Source organism: Canis lupus, chromosome 25 (assembly GCF_048164855.1).
Source record: "Canis lupus baileyi chromosome 25, mCanLup2.hap1, whole genome shotgun sequence".
Classification (NCBI taxonomy): Eukaryota; Metazoa; Chordata; class Mammalia; order Carnivora; family Canidae; genus Canis; species Canis lupus.
The window spans coordinates 2,157,501-2,181,399 of NC_132862.1; the positions used below are offsets into that span (position 1 = coordinate 2,157,501).

The window sequence follows — 23,899 nt, forward strand, 5'->3', positions numbered from 1 at the left end:
GTAAGCGGAAGGGGCGGGGCCAGGCGGGCGGGACCTGGACGGCCCGGGCCGCGGGATGCTGCGCTGCGATTGGCTTTGGAGGGAAAGGGAAGATGCTGAGTTTCTTTACTTTTGGTGTTTCCACGTGTGGAGACGGATGTGGCTAAGTTACTGAACGTTTTTTTTTTTTTTTTTTTTTTTTTGATTGCTTTTTGTCGAAGCGAAACAAACCCGGTGTCTTGCGTAAGGATGGAGGGAAAAAAAAAAAAAAAGAAGGAATAAGGAGCAAATACCGAGCAAGTTGATTGCCATGGGCTTTGACCTACGTAGCCCTTCATTTTTTGAGCTGCGTTCATCCACATGCAGGCCCTTAGGATTTCACAGCCCAGTGGCATCCTTGCCTCCTCCAGCTAACGCTGCGTTTTATTCTAGGTTATCGTGTCCCGTATTAGGATGTCATTCCAGGGAAGCGTTCGTGGAGCACCTGCCACGTGTCAGGCACGATTCTTGGCATTTCTCGATTCGACGGAAAACACAACTGCGAAGGGCGTTCTAGTCCAAGTGAAGGAAGGACAGACGGGAAGCTGTGAATGAATGTTGAGGAAGGATGAACACTTTGCAGGTGATTTCAAGGTGCTTGGATTCACAGATGATTGGGTGCGACTTTAGATGGCCCGGCTAGGGAAGGCCTCTGGGGAGGTGACGTTTAAACAGATCCCGGTAGGGATCCCTGCGTGGCGCAGCGGTTTAGCACCTGCCTTCGGCCCAGGGTGTGACCCTGGAGACCCGGCATCGAGTCCCACGTTGGGCTCCCTGCATGGAGCCTGCTTCTCCTTCTGCCTGTGTCTCTGCCTCTCTCTCTCTCTGTCGCTCATGAATAGATCAATAAAATTTAAAAAAAAGAAAAAATAAAGAGATCCGGGTTACAGATCGCCAGTGGCCTCCTGCACATCCCTAGGAAGAGCTTTAGAAGAAGGCAGAGGATGCAGGCAGGTCATACGCTCCAGGGTAGGAGCTTCCTGGACCAGTCGAGGCATTTAAGGCCTGGTAGCTGGGGGATGCTGAGGGAAGGGGAAGAGTGATGCAAGGCCCAGTGAGAGGCAGTGGGGAGTTGGGTCACGTGAGGCTTTGTAAACCAGGTTTCGGAGTTGGGATTTTATTCCTTTTTTTTTTTTTTAAGACTTTATTTATTTATTCATCAGAGAGAGAGAGAGGCAGAGACACAGGCAGAGGGAGAAGCAGGCTCCATGCAGGGAGCTCGATGTGGGACTCGAACTCGGGACCTTGGGATCACACCCTGAACCAAAGGCAGATGCTCAACCACTGAGCCACCTAGGGGGTCCCTGGATTTTATTCCAAGGGGGGTGGGAAAGCATGGAAGGATTTCATGCAATTTTATGCAGTAAAGTTACACGATTTAATGTCATGACTTGAAATAAAATTTTGAAAAGGATGACTTAGTATCTTGATGTGGAAGGTGGTTACATCGGTGTATACGTAAAAATTCACAATTAACTATAGAATTATACTTTATGATTTCTGGCCAATATATTAATGTTATACATGAAGACATGTTTTGACCTAAACCTTTGTTTTATTATAGTTTTTTTTTTTTTTTTTAGATTTTATTTATTTATTCATGAGAGACACAGAGAGAGAGACAGAGGGACAAGCAGGCTCCATGCAGGGAGCCTGACGCGGGACTCCATCCCGGGACTCTAGGACCACGCCCCAAGCCAAAGGTGGCACCAAATCGCTGAGCCACCCGGGCTGCCCTGTTTTATTATAGTTTTTAAAAAGTATTTTATTTATTGATTCATGGGAGACACAGAGAGAGAGAGAGGGGCAGAGACACAGGCAGAGGGAGAAGCAGGCTCCATGCAGGGAGCCCGACGCGGAACTCGATTCCGGGACCCAGGGATCACACCCTGAGCTGAAGGCAGATGCTCAACCGCTGAGCCACCCAGGGATCCCTGCTTTTTATTATGATTTTAAACTAAAATGTTTTTGAGAGTCCCTAAAATTATGGTGGAGCTCAGCTACTGCACCTTCTATACCCGGATAAGTTGACCTGGCTCCTGTAGTCCTGGTGAGAGAAGATGGTGGCTTAGGTGTGAGTGTAGGGATGGAAGGAGACAGATGCAGATATATTTTGGAATTAGACTTGCTGCTTGATTAGATGAGAGGGGAACAGGAGAGGGAGCTATCAAAGAAGACTCCGTGTTTTTGGCATTAACACCTGGATGATCCCATTTACTTACATGGCAAAGCCTGGGGTGAGGCAGGTTCAGAGAAGTGTATAGGCTCTTTTTTGGTCATATTAGGTTAGTCCAGTACTTGTCATATTTCGATGAATTTACTTATCATCTGGGAATTTGTTAAAAGTTAGATTCCAATCTAATAGGACTAGGGAAAGGCTTACTCTGTATTTCTTCCGGTTTGGATCATTAAAAGGCAATGTTACTTGAAAATTAAGAAAAAAAGCATTGGCCTTTGGGGACAGTAGATTTTAGAAAGTTCACAGAAAAGCTAGATGAGGCAGGGTCATGTGGGTTAGGGAGAGACTTATAGTGACCAAGCACCTAATACATCCCAGGAGTTATATCAAACACTTAACAAACTAGCTTATTGCATTCTCACAATGGCCCTCTAAGGTAAATAATCCTATTTTTAGATAATGACTCCGAAGCTCAGAAACAATAAGTAACCTAACCCAAGTGCACATGGCCAGCAAGTGGCAGAGCTATCAGGTCCATGTTATTTCCAGTTTCCCAAAGACATCTTAAAAATAAGTAAAACTGTTAAAATCACAAAATAAGTCCATGGTAACCACTTTGTGTCATTTGTTCTGAAGAAATCCAGAAGGAATAAACTGTGTTAATTACCCATTGTCATGTAATGAACTACTCTAAAACTTACTGGCATAAAATAGTAAACATTTCTTATCTCAGTTTTTGTGGGTCAGAAAGTGGTTATCAAAAATCACTTCCCAGCAGTGGGGTTGGGGGAAGGGAGGTGGAGATGGCCCCTGGGTGGCTCAGTAAAGTGTCTGCCTTCTGCTCAGGTGATGGTTCGCAGGGTCCTGGGATGGAGCCCCACCTCGGGCTCTGTGCTCAGTAGGGGTGCTGCTTCTCCCTCTCCCCTCCCTCACTTGTGCTGTCTCTCACTATCTCTCTTACTCTCAAATACATAAAATCTTAAAAACAAGAATACTTAAAAAAAAATCATTTGCCAAGTCTTGACATTTGCAGTGTCTCATTTTGATAATTTCTTTTCCGTGCTCCTATTATTTCCCCTGTCATTTTTCACCCTGTCCATTATACTAGTTCCTAACCTATAGTTTTCCTGCCTATAGACTTCCCCTGCCTCAATCCATGTTATACGTAACCCCCAGAGTTATTATCCTAAAGCATAGGTCAGAACACATTTCCCCACCCATTACCTTCTATGACTATGTGGTCTAGGCAGACATGGAAGGTTGTGTTTTCTCCAGCCACAAATGACCGGTTCGCACTTATTCCCTACTATCCTTTCTTGTTTCTGTAATGTTCCAGCCATGGATACTTTGTGCTTTCCTAATGTTGAGTCTTTTTTTTTTTTCTCTCTCTCTCTCTCTCTCTTTGCTCTTCTCTCTCTGGAATACTTTTTCCTCTTTCACTACCGAATGGGTCAGCAAAGAATCTATCTTTCTGAGGTTCTTCTAATGTTGTTACCTTTTCTAGGAAGCTTTTTCCGAGCTTCTTTCTCTGAACCCCACCAGGACTGTGCCTTCACCTTCCTTTTGACACTTGTTACCTTCATCCTTAAACTACCTTCCTTCCTGGCCTATCAGCTCTTTCAGGGCGACATCCATGTTGATTATCTTTGTGCTCTTTGTGCATCAGCATGTGGAACACTGTTGGTGCTCAATATGTATTTTCTGGTGCTGAAGTCAGATTTTCAAGGAATTTATATTCACTGAGGTGGTTTTCAGGAAGTTATCATGATGCATATTGACTCATATGCCTGGATTCATTTATTATTCTTGAACTAGAAAACACAGCCCTTAAAAGCAGTGGCTTCTTTCACAGGAATAAAGCAAAAAAGATTACTTCCTTTAGACTAGTCAGAAGTAGAAAGATGTTTGGAAACTAAATTAAGCAAACGGGGGCACCTGGATGGCTCAGTCAGCTAAACATCTGCCTTCAGCTCAGGTCATGATCCCAAGATCAAGCCCCATTTCGGACTCCCTGATCACAGGAGAGTCTGCTTGTCCCTCTCCCTCTCCCCTTCTCATGCTCTCTCTCTCAAATAAATAAATCTAAAAACAAAACAAACAAACAAAAAAAACAAAGCAAACAAGTGAATGCATGTAAATTTATATTTGTTTTCCGGACTCTGAATTTACTAAGCTAATTGGGTTAATTTAGTATTTGAGGTTCACATAAGAATTTAATTGAAATTGTCCAAATTTTCTTTTGAAAACTCCCGTTTTCCTAATATATATAAATAATTATGTCTGGAAACTTGACATTTTTGTCTTTTTTTTTTTTTTTTTTTTAAGATCTTATTTATGTATTCCTGAGAGATACAGAGAGAGAGAAGCAGAGACACAGGCAGAGGGAGAAGCAGGCTCCATGCAGGGAGCCCAATGTGGGATTCGATCCTGGGACTCCAGGATCACACCCTGAGCTGAAGGCAGGCGCTAAACTGCTGAGCCACCCAGGGATCCCCGTCATTTGTCTTTTTCAAAAAGATCTACTTATTCATTTTGGAGGGGGAGGGGGAGAAGGGGAGAGGGGGAGAGAGGATCTCAAGCAGACTCCCTGCTGAGCACAGAGCCTGATCAGAACTCTGAGATCATGACCTGAGCTGAAATCAAGAGTTGGATGCTTAACTGACTGAGCCCCTCAGGTGCCCCTGGAAGCTTTACATTAAAAAAAATCTCAAGTACACTAATTAACAAATTTTAGCTAAAGCATTCTCTTTGTTTTTTCTGAGCCTTGGTAGCCTAATCTGTAAAATGAGGGTATTAAACTAGATGATTAAAAAAACCTTTTTTTTTGGTCATTTTGTGAATCTGTGATGCTAATTGTGGATATTATGGTCTTCCTTCTGGTAAAGCTGGCAAAGACAATTCTTAGATAACCAGGACTAAGTTAATCCATTAATAATGGAATATAGTTCATTTAAGCTTGGGTAGCTGAAATAATCAAATTATCATTGCTGCTTTATGTCCTAACCAAAATATATCAGTGCTTTAAAGATATGTATTTCTCTGAAATATAAGTCTTTTTATCACTGAGTTTTGACTGTAAGGTTAATTTTAAATATATATCAAGATTATATAGGGGTTCTGTTTCTGTTTTGGTAAATAGGTTCCTAGAGGATTAACTCTCTCAAAGGTAAAAATTAACTGGAAAAAAAAATAAAGCCCCACAGCTATCTGAAAGCTGTGGAACAAAGACAAGCAGATTTTGGGTGGGAGCTGAAACTTGGAAAAAGGTACCAACGTGGGGTGTTACAGCAGGTGTGGTTCAGGATGGCTCAAGCTTCGCTAGAAAATCTGCTGCATTTCTGCTGTTAAGAAGGCATTGCCCAGGACAGTCTCTGCTCCCACAAAGTAAGAGGGAATCCTGTAAGGAAGAGAGAGTTCTGATGTTGATTCTGCCCCAGTATCTGGCTGGTCCTTGAGTCCTAAAGCAGGGTGTAAACAGTTCAGCTGAGAAAAGAAAGGGGGAGAGAAAGAGAGAGAATGAATTGAAAGTAAGATCTGAGCTGCTTGTCTGTTTCAAGTGAGAGAGAGTTTGCAGTTTGGATCTAACCAATTTCATTGCTTGCTAAAATAAAAACATGATCACCTTTGGAGGATACATTAGTTTCTTGTTCCTACTGTAAGAAATTACCACAAACTGACTGGCCTAAAACAACACATTTATTCTCTTATGGCTCTGGGTCAGAAGTCTGAAATGAACTACGCTAGGCTGAAATCAAAATGTTGGCAGGATTGCATTCCTTCTGCAAGCTCTCCAGGAGAATTTGTTTCCTTGCTTTTTTCCAGCTTCCCTTTAGTGCCTTGACTCAACTCATGGTCCCCTTCTTCCATTTTCAAGGCCAGAAACACCAGGTTGAATCCTTGTATTGATCACTCTCATCTGACTTCCCTTCTGCCACTTTCACCTTTAAGAAAAGTAATCTCTATACTCGTGGGGCTCAAACTCACGACCCCAAGATCAAGAGTCATGTCTTACCCTCTGAACCAGTTAGGCAGTCCCCACCCTCTTTCGCTTTTAAGGACCCCTGTGATACGTTGGGCCCACTTGGGTAATCCAGTATTATTTTAAGATCAGCCAGTTAGCAACCTTAATTCTATCTTCAGCCTTAATTCTCCTTTGCCATGTGACATAACACTTTCACAGGTTCCAGGGATTCAGACATCTTTAGGGGCCATTATTCTGCCTACAACAGAGGGGTATAACAGAATCTGGAGTCTCCATAACATAACATTTACAATGTACGGGATACAATCACAGTCATTCAACACATTAAGAACGTGGAAAATGTGACCCATTCCCAAGGGATAAGGCAGTCAACAGGGGCCAACCCTAAGATGACTCAGATGTTGAAATGATCAGGGGAGGACTTTAATGCAGCTGGTATGACTGTGCTCATTGAGATAAAATAAGATATACTTGTAATGAATGAAAAGTTAGGAAACCTAAGCAGAGAAATATAAAAACCAAATGGAAATGTTAGGATTGAAAAATACAGTATCTGAAATAAATTTCATGAGATGAGATTAACAGCAAAAGAGGGATAAGAGCTCTATACTTGGAGATAGATCAATAGAAATGACCAAATCTGAAAAAGAGAGGGAAAAAAGATGGAGGAAAAAAATGAACTGAGCCTCAGGGACCTGTGGACAATATGAAAAGATGTAACATGTTATTGAAGTCTCAGCAGGAGAGGCGAGAGAGAGGGAGGTGAAGAATATTTCAAGAAATTTCCCACATTTGTTTAAGATTCAAGAAGTTCAGCAAACCCTGAGCAGCATAAGTACAAAGAAAACTGCATTGGCTTATGATGGTCGACATGATGAAAGCCACCGATAACGAGAAAATCTTGGAAGCATTTAGAATAAAGTCCCCCACCACATAGAGGGGAACAATTTGAATGGCCATGGGCGTATCAGAAATGATAGAGGCCAGAAGACAAAGAAGATTTTTTTAAAATGACAGATGATGAAAATGGGTCACTCTGGAATTCTATACCTCAGAACCAAGTGCTGACACATGCCACCCGGACTTGCGGCCCGGACTCTTACTGTCCGCTCAACCGTGGGCCCGGCACCCGCTAGCTCTTCCAGGTTTTAAAAGATCAACCAGAAGGGAGCAGTTTTTTTGTGAAAGTTCCAACATGTGAAAGTGGACTTAATTGGAACAATTAAAACCAAGTGTAGCTTAAATAAAACACATCTGGGGGCCGATTGAGCCCCGGGCCACAAGTTGCAACTCGTGCTCCGTGTTCTCTTCCTAGTGACTCATCAATTCCCAAAGCTGCTGTTGTCACTCCTGTTCAGATGGGGCAAAGGCCATATCTTTTTTTTTTTTTTAAAGATTTATTTATTTATTCATGATAGACATAGGGAGAGAGAGAGAGGCAGAGGGAGAAGCAGGCTCCACGCCGGGAGCCCAATGCTGGACCCGATCCCGGGACCCCAGGCCAAAGGCAGGCGCCAAACTGCTGAGCCACCCAGGGATCCCCAAGACCATATCTTTGAATCCCAGCTCTCCATGAGCTCAAAAGATGCCCCCGACTCTGGGTTTCTCACCTCCGCCTACGTTCTGGAGGGCAGCTCTTGTGTGTTCTTTGAGTGGTGCATCTGTCCTCTCTGGCCCCCTACGGCTAGCACCCTATAGATGCAGCCTGGTCAGAGGCCTAGTGGAGGGGCACCTGGGTAGCTCAGTTGGGTGAGCGTCTGCCTCTGGCTCAAGGTTCTGGGATCGAGCCCTGCATCAGGGCTCCCCGCTCAGCAGGAAGTCTGCTTCTCTCTCCCTCTGCTCCTCCCCCTACTTGTGTGCTCTCCCTCCCTCTCTCTGTCAGGTAAATAAATAAGGTCTTGGGGGGAAAAAGGCCTGAAGGTTCTTTCTCGTGGTGGTCACCCCATCTCCTTTTCCTGATAGGTTTCATGTTCAACCCAGTCATTTCCTTATTATTTCTGATCTAGTGATTTACTTTCCCATCTGTGGCCTTGTATCATGCTCCTCGTACCTGTCACTTCTCCAGTAAATGTTTTTTCTCTGTATTTTGTTTTCCTTTTTTTACTCATTGGAGATTTGGATTCTGCTCTCCTCTGCTCTGTGTCTTCTAGATATGTTCTGGATTTTTTTTTTTTTTTTTTTTTTTTACGTTCTGGATTTTTGATGGCGTCTTAGACATCTTTATTTCTTTATTTGTAATTTTAAAAAAGATTTTATTTATTCATTTGAGACACAGAGTCAGAGAGAGAGAAAGAGAGTGCAAACATGTGCCGGGGTGAGAGGCAGAGGCAGAGGGAGAAGCAGATTCCCCACCGAGCAGGGAGCCCAGTGCAGGACTTGATCCGGGGACTCCGGGATCACGGCCTGAGCTTAGGGCAGATGCTTGACTGACTGAGCCACCCAGGTGCCCCCCAACCCAAATATTCATGGAGGATTCATACTGCGTGCTTTGTTTTGGGCAATGAGGATACAATGGTGAACCTAAAAAAAAATCTGTGCCCTCATGGAGCTTACATCCTATCAGTAATGGACAGACAATAAATAAATATGTATTAGCTCGGATAGTGATAAGTACCATCGAGAAAAATAAAGCAAAAGAGCTAGGAGGGCCGTGGTGGGGAAGGGCGCTATTTTGTGTTTGGTAGTCATGGGGATTTGTGTAGAGATGAAGGAAATGAGGAATTGAGATGACAGGTGTCAGGGAGGAGGGCTGCAAAGCCGAAGGCCCTAGGTGTGCCTGGTGTGTTTGGGGTCCAGTAAGGAGACCACTGTGACTGGAACGGGGTGGGCACGGGAGAGGGTGGTAGGGGTTGTTGCCCAACTATCCCGTCCTTCCCTTCCTATCCATCCTCACTGCCCGTGCTCTCGTTATGACTCTCTTTTCCACTCTGGACTGTCTCCACTTCATCTCCACTCAGTCTCCCCAGTCCACCCAGCACATGGTGCCTGGAACAATCTTCCTAAAACCGAGCTCTGTGATGGTTAACTTTATTGTGTCTCCTTGACTAGGCTCCGAAATGCCCAGAGAGCTGGTAAAAGATTATTTCTGGGTGCTTCTGTGAGGTATCTCTGGAAGAGATTAGCACTTGGATTGGCTGAGTGAATAGATCCCCTTCACTGATGCTGGTGGGCATCATTCAATCCACTGAGGGCCTGGATAGAGCAAAAAATGCAGCTGGAAGGACAAATTTGCTTTCTGTGCTGGTGCTAAGTCATCCATCTACTCCTGAACCCGGACAGCTGTGCTTCTAGTTCTCAGCCTTTGGATTTGACTGGATTATACCACCAACTTCCCTGGTTCCCTGGTTTACACATGGCAAATCATGGGACTTCTCAGTGTCTGTAATCATGTGAGCCAATTCCTAAATAAATCTCTTCTCTCTCTCTCTCCCTTTCCTCCTTCCCCTCTCCATTTGGCTCTGTTTTCTCTGGAGAAATTTAATACGTGTCATATCTCTTTCCATGGCACTAGTCTCTAGCTTTGAAAGCACTTAGTAAACTGTGTTCTTCTTGCTTCTCTAACCTTACCCGTCACTCCCTACTTCTGCCTCGCCCTGAGATTTCCCAGTGTTACTCACTGTTCTCCTCACCTAGAATAGCCTGTACCTTCTCAGTCTTGACAGATCATTTGCAGGAGAAGCCTACCTACTCCAATCAGCATCCCAAGGCATCATCTTGGCCTGGTCTCCTATTTAATTGTGTATTTGATTTATTTCATCCTCCTAATTGAACTCCAGGAGGTATTTTTATACATGTTTGTGTTTCTTCTCTTCCAAGGCCATGTACTTTGTAATCTTTTTGATGAGAATTTATGCTTCAAGGGTATAGGTGGTCTCCCCACTCCTCTATCCAACCTACACTATGAAAGTTGCTATAGTTCCCACTTCCTGGGATGGTGATTGTTAGTCAAAGGAGAGACTGGTGAGGACTTTGGCTGAAGATTTCCCATGCAGTGTTTCAAGCCTGAATCCTCTGGAGCCAGGCAGGAGGGCAGTCTGGGGTTTTTTGCTAGGACAGCTTTGTTTGACAGTAGCAGGTTCCAGTTCTTGTCCTTTCCTTCTCACTTACCAGGTCAAACTTTTTAATTTTTTTTTAAAAAGATTTATTTATTTATTTGAGGGACAGAGAGAGAGAGCATGCATGGGGAGGAAGAGGCAGGAGAGAGTGTCTTTAAAAGCAGATTCCACGCTGAGCACAGAGTCTGACGTGGGGCTCGATCTCAAGACCCCGAGATCACAGCCTGAACTGAAACCAAGAGTCTCATGCTTCACCAACTGAGCCACCCAGACGTCCCTAGGTCAAGCTTTTTATTTTTTATTTTTATTTTTTTTTAAGATTTTTTATTTATAAAAAAAAGATTATTTATTTATTCATGAGACACACAGAGAGAGAGGGAGAGTCAGAGACCTACGCAGAAGGAGAAGCAGGCTCCACGCAGGAAGCCTGATGTGGGACTCGATCCCGGGACTCCAGGATCATGCCCCAAGCTGAAGGCAGGCGCTAAACTGCTGGGCCACCCAGGCATCCCAAGGTCAAGCTTTTTAATGCTTAAGAAACAATTAAAGGCCAGATCCCTGCTCCTCAGAGTTTACTTATTTGCGGTTAATTGTGGGCTCTTGGTAGGTGCTGGTAAATAATTCATCTGATTAATGTTTTTCTTGTAAGTCTGTGCATAAATGAGAAATGAATCGTGAAGTACTCTCTAATAGACAATCAAAGGTAATGGTAAGGGGCGCCTGGGTAGCTCAGTTGGTTAAGCATCTGACTCTTGATTTCGACTCAGGTCATGATCTAAGGCTGGTGAGATAGAGCACCACATCCAGCTTCGCTCCGGGCATGGAGCCTGCTTAAGATTCTCTCTTCTTCTCCCCCTGCCCCTCTCCCACTCTAAAAAAAAAAAAAAAAAAAAAAAAAAAAAAAAAAAAAAAAAGTAAAGATAAATGTGATTGGGGAAGGAGCTGGGGATGAACCCATCACAGAGCCTGGCCAAGTTATATACTCTTTCCACCTTGACCTTGCCTTGCCTGGTTTGGTCTCCTCCCTCTTCTCTTCTGCAAATCCTGCCCATCCCTTGAGGACCAGCTGAGACCACTCCTCTTCTGGGAAGCCTCCCTGGATTACTCCAGACTCCAATAACTTTTTTCAAATACCAGAATTAATAATCTTTGATGTAGAGTGTAGAACTTAATGATGTACTGGAACTCTTTGCTTCTGTGTTGTGTGATTTCCAGACTAAATTCTAAGTCCTTAGGGGTGCCTGCGGGGCTCAGTTGGTTAAGGGTCTACCTTCAGCTCAGGTCATGATCCCAGGGTCCTGGGATCAAACTTCGAATCGAACCCCGCATCGGGTTCCCTGCTCAGGAGAGAATCTGCTTGTCCCTCTCCCTCTCCCTCTGCCCTTCCCCTCTCCCCCTGCTTGTGTGCTCTTTCTCTCAAATCAATTAATCAATCAATCTTTAAATTCTAAGTCCGGGGGATCCCTGGGTGGCTCAGCGGTTTGGCGCCTGCCTTTGGCCTAGGGCATGATCGTGGAGACCCGGGATCGAGTCCCACGTCGGGCTCCTGGCATGGAGCCTGCTTCCTCCTCTGCCTGTGTCTCTGCCTCTCTCTCTCTCTCTGTGTCCCTCATGAATAAATAAATAAAATCTTAAAAAAAAATTCTAAGTCCTTTGACTAATGAAAACAATAAAGCAGCTGATATTTATTAAGCATTATTATGAGCTTTATATTGTGATAATCCATATATATATTTTATCTAATTTCATCCCCTCAGCAACCCTACAGTTATTATTGCCATTTTGTAGATGAGGAAACTGTTATAATTTTCAAAAAAGTAAAATAATAACTATTTTTTTAAAGATTTCATTCATTTATTCATAGAGACACACAGAGAGAGAGAGGCAGAGACACAGGCAGAGGGAGAAGCAGGCTCCATGCAGTGAGCCCGATGTGGGACTCGATCCCAGGTCTCCAGGATCACACCCCGGGCTGCAGGCGGCACTAAACCGCTGCGCCACCGCCACCAGGGCTGCCCAATAATAACTTTCATACAAATGTAAAGTAAGCACCCACTGAAGATTTTATTTAACTCCTTCATTAAAGGGGAAACCTACAATTTGTTACAACCGATTGCAAGGAGAATCTGAAGAGTAAACCTTCATAGGCAAGTTAGGAATGCCAAAATAATTTTGCTTATAGGTACAAAACTGGTAAATATCCTATAGGTACTAAAATGTAATATTTGGAGTCATCTTTTCTACTGGACAGAAGCCGTTTTTATCTCACTGGACAAAGTTCATTTGCATTCTATGTACAGAAATCATTTGTGTTACTATCGGTTTTTCCAACTTGCAGAGCTATAAATTCACCTAGTCAGAAGCGATCAAAGGTTATGCTGAACACAGATTATCTTCTTGGTATATCTGAAAATAAAATGTTGAAGGTCTATGAAAAATCTTGAAAAGAAACTTTTTTAAAATTTAAAAAAAGGGACGCCAGGGTGGCTCAGTGGTTGAGCGTCTGTCTTTGGCTTAAGTCATGATCCCAGGGTCCTGGGATTGAGTCCTGCCTCATATCCCGGCTTACATATCGGGCTTCCTGCATGGAGCCTGCTTCTCCCTCTGCCTGTGTTTCTGCCTCTCTCTCTCTTTCTGTGTCTCATGAATAAATAAATAAAATCTTAAAAGATCTTTAAAAGAATTAAATTAAAAAAAGATTATTTATTTGAGAGAGAGAGGGTGGCGGTGGGGGTGGTAGGAGCAGAGAGAGAGGGACAAGCAGACTCTCTGCTGAGCCTGGAGCCCGACTTGAGGCTTGATCCCACAACCCTGAGATCATCACCTGAGCCAAAATCGAGAGTCCGATGTTTAACCAACTGAGCCACCCAGGAGCCCCTAAAATAAACTATTTTTATAAACCTAAAAATAAAGGCACAGACCCCCATGGAAGCAAACAACGCTGAAGGCTTCCTAGACAAAGCCTAGCATTCCACTGAAAGGCCCTCAGTAAACTTTTGCTCATTTCAAAGACTTTCATGGCTTTTTCTGCATAGCCCAGGTGTTAGAGTTCTTTTATGCCTCAGCATCTGACACAGCATCTAGTGCGTATCAGGTGTTCAGTAAGTGCAGGCTGGTAACTGATGAGGATTATTGGCTGATGGAGTGTAAAGCTTGTGGCGGATTGGAAAGCATGACCGAAGCATGTGAGCTAATAAATGGGTATTGTTTTAAGCTTCTAAGTCTTGGGATGTTTTTTTAATGCAGCAATGGCTAAACTGGCACAGTGCTGTGTAGTCCTAGAGTGTCACCAGGGGCAGGGACAAGGGTTTCTTCTTTGGGGAATATGGATTGCTCACCATGGTTGAACTTCCTAGCTCAGCTGTGCAGTCACTCAGCTGGTCGGGACCCCTGTGCTGCTCCTGGGAGGAAGTGTCACTACCTGGATATATGGTTTAGCCCCACTTCTAAGTGCCCACGTAGCCCCTTTGATAGGCTCATTACCTGCACTGGGCTGACGCTTGAAGAGTCAACCCTCTTCAAAGAAGAGAGGCAGCAGGGTGCCTGGGTGGCTCAGGCTGTTAAGTATCTGCCTTTGGCTCAGGTCATGATCTCAGGGTCCTGAGATCTAACCCTGCATAAGGCTCCCTGCTCTCCTTCAGAGCCTGCTTCTCCTCCTCCGTCTCCATCTCTTCCCCCACTGTGATCTCTTTCTTGTTCACTGTATCTCAAATAAATAAATAAAAGTCTTTAAAAAAAAAAAAAAGAGAGGCAGCAAACAAGCAACACTCTTCTAGGAACTTAACATTTAAACAAGGATAGATATGTATAAATTAAAGTACAGAGTTCCCCATCATCAATATCCACCCCTCCTTTCCTCGAATCTATATGACACTTTTTCTTCCCAAACATTTTTTTTTTTTTTTAAGATTTTATTTACTTATTCATGAGAGACACAGGCAGAGGGAGAAACAGGCTCCATGCATGGAGGATCATGCCCTGAGCCAAAGGCAGACGCTCAACTGCTGAGCCACCCAGGCATCTCCCAAACATCTTTCTACTTAGCTTGTTTCAGTCCCCACTTAGCCCAGTGAATAAGAAGGCCAGGTGAGGAAATCAAGAGATTTGCCCAGCGCCACACAGCAGGTTAATTGGGGGACAAATCAAAAAAAAAATTGGGGGACAAATCCAGGCCTCCTGCTATGGTGCCCAGTGGCCCAGTGCTGGGTACTTTCCTGAGCAACTCTCATGTGCAGTCCTCTCTTGCCGAGGGTCCTCAATCTAAGATGCACACTCAGGACATATATAAGAACACAGATGATGCCTGGCTAGCAGGGTGGTGTCAGGGAAAAGCTCTGGCGTCAGTTCTGTTAGCTCCATCAGCTGTGTGACCTCAGGCAGTCACAAAACCTCTCTGAGTCTCAGTTTCCTGATTTGTAAAATGGGGTTAAAATTATATCTACCTATACATAAAAAACTATAATGTTTGCATCTCGGGTGAGGCATCTGGGATAGGAGGAAAGACTTAATTTTTCATCGTATATCTTTTGTACTATTCAACTTTGTAATTGTGAGGATTGACTGGGCTAAGAGATGCTCAGATCTGTGATGAAACATTATTTCTGGGTGTATTTGTGAGAGTGTCTTCGGAAGAGATTAGCATTTGATTCAGTATACTGAATAAGGAAGAGTGAGCTCCCCCAGGGCAGGTGGGCTTCATCCAATCTCTTGAGGGGCTGAGTAGAACAAAAAAATGGAGGAAGGGTAAATCTGCTCTGTTTGAACTGAGACATCCATCTTATTCTGCACTTGGACATTGGGGCTCCTGATTCTTGGGATTTCAGGTTCAGACAAGGATTTACAACATTGGGCACCAAATCCCAGGCTTTCGGACTTGGACTGAATCACACCACCAGCTTTCCTGGCTCTCCAGCTTGCAGACGGCAGATTGTGGGACTTCTTGATCACCATAACTGTAGGAGCCAAGTCCCATTATAGATTTTTTTTTTATGTATGTCTCTATATATCCTACTGAATCTGTTTCTCCAGAGAACTCTGACTGATAAGGTAATTGTAGAACAAACATTATCAATTCAAAGATAATACAAATTAACCAGCAAATAAGTTATTAGTTCATAATAATTCTAATTAGCCAATGAATAAATATCATATTAAAAAAATTAGGTGTCAAAAAAAAAATTAGATCTCTCCAGTGGTATACCTAGAGCCTTTGACAGTCTAAATGACAAAATTACAAATAATCATTATTTTCTTCATTCACTTTTCAGCTTAGAACAATTAACAATTTAAACATACTGGGACGCCTGGCTGACTCAGCGGTTCAGTGCCTGCCTTTGGCCCAGGGCGTGGTCCTGGAGTCCCGGGATCGAGTCCCACATCGGGCTCCCTGCATGGAGCCTGCTTCTCCCTCTGCCTGTGTCTCTGCTTTTCTCTCTCTCTGTATCTCTCAGGAATAAATAAATAAAACCTTTTAAAAAAAAAAGAATTTTGTCATTGGCCTTGTTTAGAATTGCCCACATATAAAGATAATAAAAAGTTAGGCTTTCAGCCAGTTTACTTGTTTTTAAGTTCCCTACAGGTGATGTACCCTCTTGTTGCCTGTCCTAGGGTGTACTGGTCCCATAGCTCTGCCTTCCTTACGAGGTCCTTGTTAAAGAGCACTTGGGATGATTTTTCAGGGATCTCAAGTTCAAAAGCTGTCAGGGTTCAGAGAGGAGCTATGCAAAGCGGTGTGTAAGTCCCAAGTGCACGTCCTGCCTAGAGGGGTTCACGGCAGCTTTCTGACAGCCTGTGCCACAACTAATAAACAATCAAACTTCGGTCAGGGCTGACTTCAAAGCTCTTTCCACTATGCCATTGGCCTCACCCTGAGCCAGTTTCCTCTCCGATAACAAAGGGCTGCTAACACTTACCTATCTTGGGAAGCCCGGGGAAAATTTATTCCAAATTCAAAGCTCGGAACCTGGCACACAGTGAGCACTCAAAGAGTCGTAGCTCCATATAAAATGAGTGATAAGAGGCAGCCCGTGTGGCTCAGCAGTTTAGTGCCGCCTTCAGCTCTGGGCCAGATCCTGGAGTCCTGGGATCGAGTCCCACATCAGGCTCCCTACATGGAGCCTGCTTCTCCCTCTGCCTGTGTCTCTGCTTCTCTCTCTCTCTCTCTTTCTCTCTGTCTCTGTGTTGGTGTCTCTCATGAATAAATAAATAAAAATTAAAAAAATAAAATGAGTGATAAGCTGCAAAGCATTATGCAAATAGGAATTATTACAAAGGACGTAGACAGCAGGGTGAAAATACTACCTTACTTTTAGGCAAATTCATAGATGGGTACCGCTTTATGTCTAGGTAAGAAGAGAGCGAGGAGCGTGGGAGCCCTGGGGGAGGGGAGAGCTAGGGTGGGTGGGTTTAGGTGAGAAATGAGTCGGGGACCCCTGTGCCTGTAGGAGGGGAGAAGGGGATGGACCGTAGTGATAGCTATGTGGCTCTGCTTGAAGGAAGGAGGTGTGGGGCAGCTCCATCTATGGGGTCCTTAAAATTTAACAGGGTAAGCGTGCCACCGGAGGGAACACTTACAATGCAAAATTACTTTAAAAATAGCCAGACGGGGTAGGGGACATCTGGGTGGCTCGGTTGATTGAGTGTCTGACTTTGGCTCAGGTGGTGATCTCAGGGTCCTGGGATCAAGCTCCACGTTGGGCTCCCTGCTCAGTGGGGAGTCTGCTTTTCCTTCTCCCTCTCCCTCTGCCCCTCCCTCTGCTCATCCTCTTTCTCTGTCAAATAAATAAAATCTTAAAAAAAATTAGCCAGAGGAATGTTTGTTGCAGTTCAGTTAATGGTAGCAGAGAACTTTTTTTTTTTTTTTTTTAATTTATTTATGATACAGAGAGAGAGAGAGGCAGAGACATAGGCAGAGGGAGAAGCAGGCTCCATGCACCGGGAGCCCAACGTGGGATTCGATCCTTGGTCTCCAGGATCGCGCCCTGGGCCAAAGGCAGGCGCTAAACCGCTGCGCCACCCAGGGATCCCTAGCAGAGAACTTTTAAAAGGCAACGTAAGGGGCAGCCCCGCTGGCTCAGCAGTTTAGCACCTGCCTTCAGCCCAGGGCATGATCCTGGAGACCCGGGATCAAGTCCTGTGTCGGGCTCCCTGCATGGAGCCTGCTTCTCCCTCTGTCTGTGTCTCTGCCTCTCTCTCTGTCTCTCATGAATAAATAAATAAATCTTAAAAAAAAAAAAAAAGCAACGTAAGTGTCTAAGCCTAGAAGTGGCTGGTTAAATAAATCACAGTATATGCATTCCCTGCGAGAAAACTATTCAATCCTGAAAACTAATTTTGTTAGAATCTCTGTACATAACTATTGATTGACAAGTACAAATGCCCATTTTATATATACTATGTGTAAAGAGGAAGTAAAACAGCAGGTGCAATGCAATCTCACTGTTGTGAAATGAAAGCAAATGCCGGTTAAAAGATCCCGAAGGATACACATCAAGGTATTAACAATGGTTTATCTCTAGGTGGTATGTGGGAGATTTTAGAATTTTATTTCTGCTCATCTGTGTTTTCTGATTTTCCACAGTGAATATGTTCTGCTTTTGTAATGAGGGAAAACTACATTTATTTTTAAAGCGTGATGACAATTAGATGGACAGAGATCAAAGACTGTTAATAGGGGAAAAAAAAAAGATTGTGTTAATAGGCCTCAGCTAATCTGGAAAAACATTTGGGAGGAGGCCCCAGACTTTCCACACAAGGTGAAGGAGGAGGGTGAAAAGGGCTTGGGGGGGAGGGCAGCGGGGGCAGGGCAGGAACCCTGGGGTAGCTTGGGCACAGGGAGATGGCAGGGGTCGGGCCTCATGCCTGGCACTCAGCCTGCTGGGCCCTTGACCGCTTGCCACCGGACCCGCACGTCCAGATGTCCTTCCAGAATAAGCTGCAAGCACGGACGACGCTGTGGATGGGACGCTGCGCAGTGACGACACCTGCCTGCCCTCCGAAGGGCCAGGATTCCAGGAGATTGCCGATGTGGGTGGAGAAGCCGACCGGTCGCAGTTTTGGCCAAACGGTGGTGCTAGAAGACAGGAGATCGGAGCCCGGCCCGGCAGTCCCATCGACTGCACCTGGCGGGCCACCAGGGGGCAGAGGAAGGCTGAGAGGAGCTTCTGCAGGGCCGCCGGGAGCCACCAGGCCTCAACGCCCTTAGCCGCCGTTCAATAAAGTGGATCATTATAACAACGAAGTGCCAGGAGCGAAACAAGTGTGGGTCTTGGAACGAGAGGCCCCAAGGGGCAGCTCAAGGCACCTCTCCAAGCTCCTCGGTCAGCCCTCCCCGCTTCCACTGGACACCTTGCTCTGAGCCTCACCCTCCCACCATGCTTTTACCATCCCTCCCAGGGTCCTCCCTTCCTCCCCCATATTCACTGGGCACTTCCTGGGTACCAGAGCATTTAGCCAGAGCCTGGGAAGGCCAGGGAAAGATTCCTGAGGATGAAGAGGCAGGGAGCTGGATGAGGGACGACGTGCGTGCGTGGAGTGGAGAGACTGGCAAAGACGGGGCTGGAGGGAGGCAGGGGGCTGACCATGTAGTGTGGACATTTGCGAGAACACTGAAAGATCCTAAGTAGGTGAGGGACATGCTGAAATTTATTTTTTTTAAAGATTTATTTACTCATGAGAGACCCACGAGAGAGGCAGAGACACAGGCAGAGGGAGAAGCAGGCTCCCTGCAGTGAGCTCTATGCAGGACTCAATCCCAGGACCCCGGGATCATGACCTGAGCCGCCCAGGTGCCCTGAGATTGATTTTTAAAGAAGACCTCACTGGATGGTGTAGGGAGACAGGCTGAGGTGGCCAAGAGAAGACCTTCTGCTGGGGAGGTGTTAACAGTACAGAGGCGTGAGGCTGCATCCTGCACATGGTGTGCGGGTGTGGGGAAGGGGGTAGGTTTGGCTGTATTTTGGAAGTAGACTTCGTAATTCATTAGGTGCAGGAGGGGTGGGGTGAGAGAGTACGAGGGGTCAACTATGATTCCCTGGTTTCTGGCATGAACAAGTGGATGGATGGTGTGTCATTTGCTAGGATGAGCAATAATTGAGTTGGTGTGTGTGTTGGGGGGGTTAAGATCAATAATCCCAGTTTTCCGTTTTGAACAGATTAAATCTGAGAAGCCTAAGAGACATCCAAAAGCAGGCATCCAGTAGAAAGTTCCAGAGACTGTGTAGGAGCTCAGAAGAAAGACCTGGGCCGGGCATCTGAGTTTGGAAGCCTTTGCCGTATGTAAGGTGCTATGGAAGCCACAGCGGAGGGTGAGATTACTCAAGTGAATAGTACTAGTAGTGGGGATGAGGGTCCAGGGTCCAGCCCCGAGGAGCGGTCACATTTCTAGCCCAGATGAAGGAGGGTGGGCTGGGGACAGCCACTGAGAAGCTACCGCTGGAGGAAAAGCTGAAGGTGGGCAGGGGGCTCGGGGAAGGGGAGCGCTTCAAACAGGAGCCAGGGTTCTGGGGCTGAAAGCTCAGCAGTCAAGGGGCATAGAGGATGTCAAGTGTCCAGTGATTTTAGCAAGTGGGGTCTCCGGGAAGCTTGGCTAGCGCCCAGGAGGAGAGCCTATGGGGAGGAACAGAGAGCCCGGGGGAGCTGCTAGGGAAGGTGGGCCAGGGCCTGTTGGACGGTGGGCAACACCGGAACATGCTGGATGCTAATGGGAAGGATCTAGCGGAGCAGGAGAGAGAGCTGGTGTAGCAGAGCCAAGGTCCACTGGGGTGCGTGGGAGGCGGTGGGGTCCAGACCTCTGCTCCTGCCTGCTTCCCTCTGCCCACGGTCAGGGCCGCCCTCGCCTTAGCCCAGGCTCACTTGTCTGACCCTCCAGAACCAGGATCACTGCTTCTGGGACCTTCCTGGGGTCCTACAGGACAACTTGGTCGTCCCCCAGGGCACAGCAGGCTTATGGCTGGGTTACAGCTTTTCTCGTGTATGCTTGAGGACGGGGAGTCCCACGGCGTCTGCGCAGCAGCACTGCGTCTGACACGCGGAGCGGGCCTCTAAGTAATGCTGGTGGGCGGCTGGGTGGATGACTGGGTGGGGTCAGCTCCCGGGCATCCTGGTGGTGGGGCGAGGGGCTGGGGTGCCGCCGGCCTCCTGAGACAACTGGCTCTTTCAGCCACTATTTTCCGATCTCCCCCCCCCCCCGCCCCCATAGGAGTGAAGCCCTGACAGTTCCCAGACCCTCTGCATTATCACCCAAGGAATCCAGCTTCCAGGACCAGCCCGGGGTAGGAGAAACAGAAATGGAGACAGAGCCCAGCTCCCATCAGCCCACGGATACACATCAAGCCGGGAGGTCAGAGGTGACGGGACGGGTGGGGGTGGGGGCGGGGAGGCACCTGGATTCCTCTCTCCCAGCTCCCAGGAGCCTCAGGTATTTTTTAATTAAGCCGAGGAGAAGCAACAGGGACCCTCTGGAATGTAAACATCAGATAAGCCCAGGCCCCCCTCCTCTCCAGGGAGCTTCCATTTTGTGTCTTCCAGGGTGAACACCACATTCTTTGCCGGACCTAGTTCCCGCCCCTCTGGTTCCTGCGGGTCCCCTCTCCCGAGGGGGGGGAAGGAGTCTGCCTCTCAAGTTCTTTCCATGTCCCCTCCCAGCCTTTGTCTCGGTCTTTGGGCCTTTTTGTAACCCCAGGGGCTTCGTAGTCTCAGGCGGGGCCTGTGCTTGGGAACCTGGAGGGAGACCTCAGATTTTAATCAGTATGTGGGTATCTCTTTGGGTTCGTGCTGTGGGATTTTGACCTCTGCCGTGGGCCTCTGTACCCTGTGTCTTCGGGATGGTACAGCGCTCCCCAGCACTGGGCCAATCCAATGCGAACAGCTAATGCCATCCAACACGTGGCGCTGGGCACCCCAAGTACTGAGAGAATAGTCCGGGCGGGTGGCGCTAATCAGAGGTGCCCAGAGGAGGGGGCATCGGCAGCCAGCGGGTGCCGCGGTTACAGAGAAGGCCTCAGGGAGCAGGCGGGGTTCGCCTACTTGAGGGAAGCGTGGGAAATGGGGGACAGAGAGGTGTGGGCAGGAGGCAGCGTGGGAACCATTGCTTGGGATCAGCTCAGGTGAAGCAGAGGGTTTAGAGAAGGGGGAGATGGGAGAGTTAAAGGCTGAGACAATTATGGGGGTGGTGGGAGAGATGGAATGCAGGGCTAAGGAGGCTGGATTTTATACCCTCAACAGTGGGAAGACCTTCAAGGTGTATACCATTGGGGGAGGGATTGGAGATGGGGGACAGATGCCCATTTAAAGGTAATTTGGGGGATCCCTGGGGGGCTCAGCGGTTTGGCGCCTGCCTTTGGCCCAGGGCGCGATCCTGGAGACCCTGGATCGAATCCCACATTGGGCTCCCGGTGCATGGAGCCTGCTTCTCCCTCTGCCTGTGTCTCTGCCTCTCTCTCTCTCTCTCTGTGACTATCATAAATGAATAAAAAATAAAAAAAAGGTAATTCGGGCAGCAGGGCGAGGGTCCCATGCTCTCTTAACCACCCCACACCTCCCCCTCGGCTGGTACCCTTGTCTCAGCCAGCCCAGCAGTCCCTGGAGTGAAGATCTGGAATCCGAGTGACTCTCAGACCCTGCGTCCACATTGCCTAGGGGTTCTGTCCACAGTGAAGCTTGGACCTCAAAGCCTTTCTGCCTTTCAGGTAGCATAGGACGGGATGAACTGTTCCGGGCCAGAGTGCCTGGCATCCTTCAGGGAAGGGTCCAGTTGATTGTGGGCACCTGGCTCTCACCTTGGCCGGGAGATGGTTTGGAACAAGCTCACTGGGTCCCTGGGGACACGCTGGAGGTTCAGTCACCTACAGAGGCGCCCCAGAGTGTCCCCACTTCTCCTTGTGATCCACAGACACAAGCTTCACTGACCCCCACTTTTCCTCCCTTCTCCTCCTCCCTCAGGGGTCAGGTCTTGGGAAGAGTGCACTGGAAGGCAGAGCCACGCTGAGTCCTGGGGTCTGGGAGAAAGTCTCAGGGACAGCGGATGGAGGCGGTGACCTCTCCAGGGTTGTTCTTCTGGGGGCACTGGCTGGGCGCGTTGGCTTCCGTCTCTGGGAATCTGGGCCTGTGCCGTCTGGAGCTGCTCCTACACGAAGGGATTCATCTTTCTCTTTGCCCCAAGGTGGGCCACTTGCCTTTCTTCATGTCCTGGTTCTCCCCACTTACCCATTTCTTCTTCAGGGCAGGGCTGGAAAGGTGGGGGACACGCGGCTCAGCTCTGAGCTTGGTGCGGTGGTGCTCTCTGCAGGCCCTTCTGTCTTGGGGCCGGGGTGTCATTTGGCCCCTGGGACTCTGGGACCACAGATGCCTCCATCTCTCTCTCTCTCTCTCTCTCTCTAACTAGCAGGCTTCTAAATATCAAGGAAGAGGGGGTATTTTCATAGTATTAAATCGATGTCCCCACCTCCGTGGTCCCCACGTCCTCTCCAAAAATGGCCCCTGCTTTACTTCTGGAAGGGGATTTCTCTATGGGTCAAAGCAGGTGACTCTCTAAGCCCTGGCTCCCATCACCACTCTCTGCCCCCATCCTCTGCCCACCCACATTCCACTCATCCTTTGCTATCAGCAAGATGCACGGCCTCCAGGAAGCACCCACCCTTTCCCTGGCCTCTCCTCCTCCTCTGTAATCCTTGGTGCACCTCTCCTCTCCGATGACAAAACAGGGCAGACTCTGGGGGAACCTTGGTTCCCTGTGGCTTCCTGTGGCTGGGTTAGTCTGGTTTGCCCCGGCCACACGTCATAGTCCTCAAGGGCAGCACCTGCATCTCCTCCTGGGTGGGGTGGGGGTGAGGTGGGAGAGAGGCTGATGGGAGGGGTTGGAGGGAGGAAAGAGGAATGGTGTGGTGTGTGTGCATGAGAGAGAGAGAGAGAGAGAGAGAGGGAGAAGAGGGGTAGAAACGCCCAGCTGCAGAGGTTGTGAGGACAGGGCCTGTCCCCTAGACTCCTGCCAGCCCCTCAAGGCTAAGCCCCCACTGATTATATATCTGCTCTCTGGTGTATAATTTACATTTGGTGTATTATGTGCATAGATGACGATATGCTCCCCTCCCTTAATGTGCAAGGTGTATCACATCTCAGGGCCCCGGAAGATGTTCTCTTAGTCTAGGGTCCTGGGCCCCCAGGCCTGCTTGAGGACTGGGACCTGAGCTCCTGCCCCACGGTCTCTAAACCTGCTGCAAGCAGGAACCAGATGGACCCGTTTGGTAAGCTGGGGAAGGCTCTGCAAACGCGTGGGGCCTCTCTTGGGGCTCAGCCCCCAGGATCACAGCCCCTCTGGGTGGCGTGGCCTGCTGCTCTGACTGCCCGGCCCCGCGCATCCCCAGACCCCCTGTCTGGGGCAGGGGTGAGGCTGGGAGCCCCCGGACTGCAGGGAGCACCTGAGCAAGTCCCTCGGGGGAGCAGAAACCCACCTCGCGCGGCTGCCCTGACGTTGGTCCTGCGGTGCCCCCAGGGGTCGCGAAGATGGGTCCACTTTCCCTTCTAAATGACAATCCTGCAGATATTTTGACATCACGGAAAGTGGAAGGGAACTCCGTGGAGATGGAAGGCTAAATGGGGAGGGAAACAGGCCCAGGGAGGGTAGCGTCCTGTGAAAGCTGCCGGTAAGTCGGGGAGCCCATCTGCCGT

The 23,899-nt window shown here is 47.6% G+C and overlaps 1 long non-coding RNA gene across 2 annotated transcripts; it reads left to right on the plus strand.

Annotated features, from left to right (window-relative positions):
* Positions 1-6: 6 nt before the first annotated feature.
* On the plus strand, positions 7-15,716 carry LOC140617026 (uncharacterized). 2 transcript variants are annotated; one of them, XR_012017301.1, is made up of 4 exons: positions 7-146; positions 412-601; positions 15,058-15,280; positions 15,502-15,716. It is a non-coding gene; the product is annotated as an uncharacterized lncRNA (long non-coding RNA). The 2 variants fall into 2 exon arrangements; XR_012017302.1 differs by having other exon boundaries at positions 15,058-15,188.
* Positions 15,717-23,899: the final 8,183 nt, after the last annotated feature.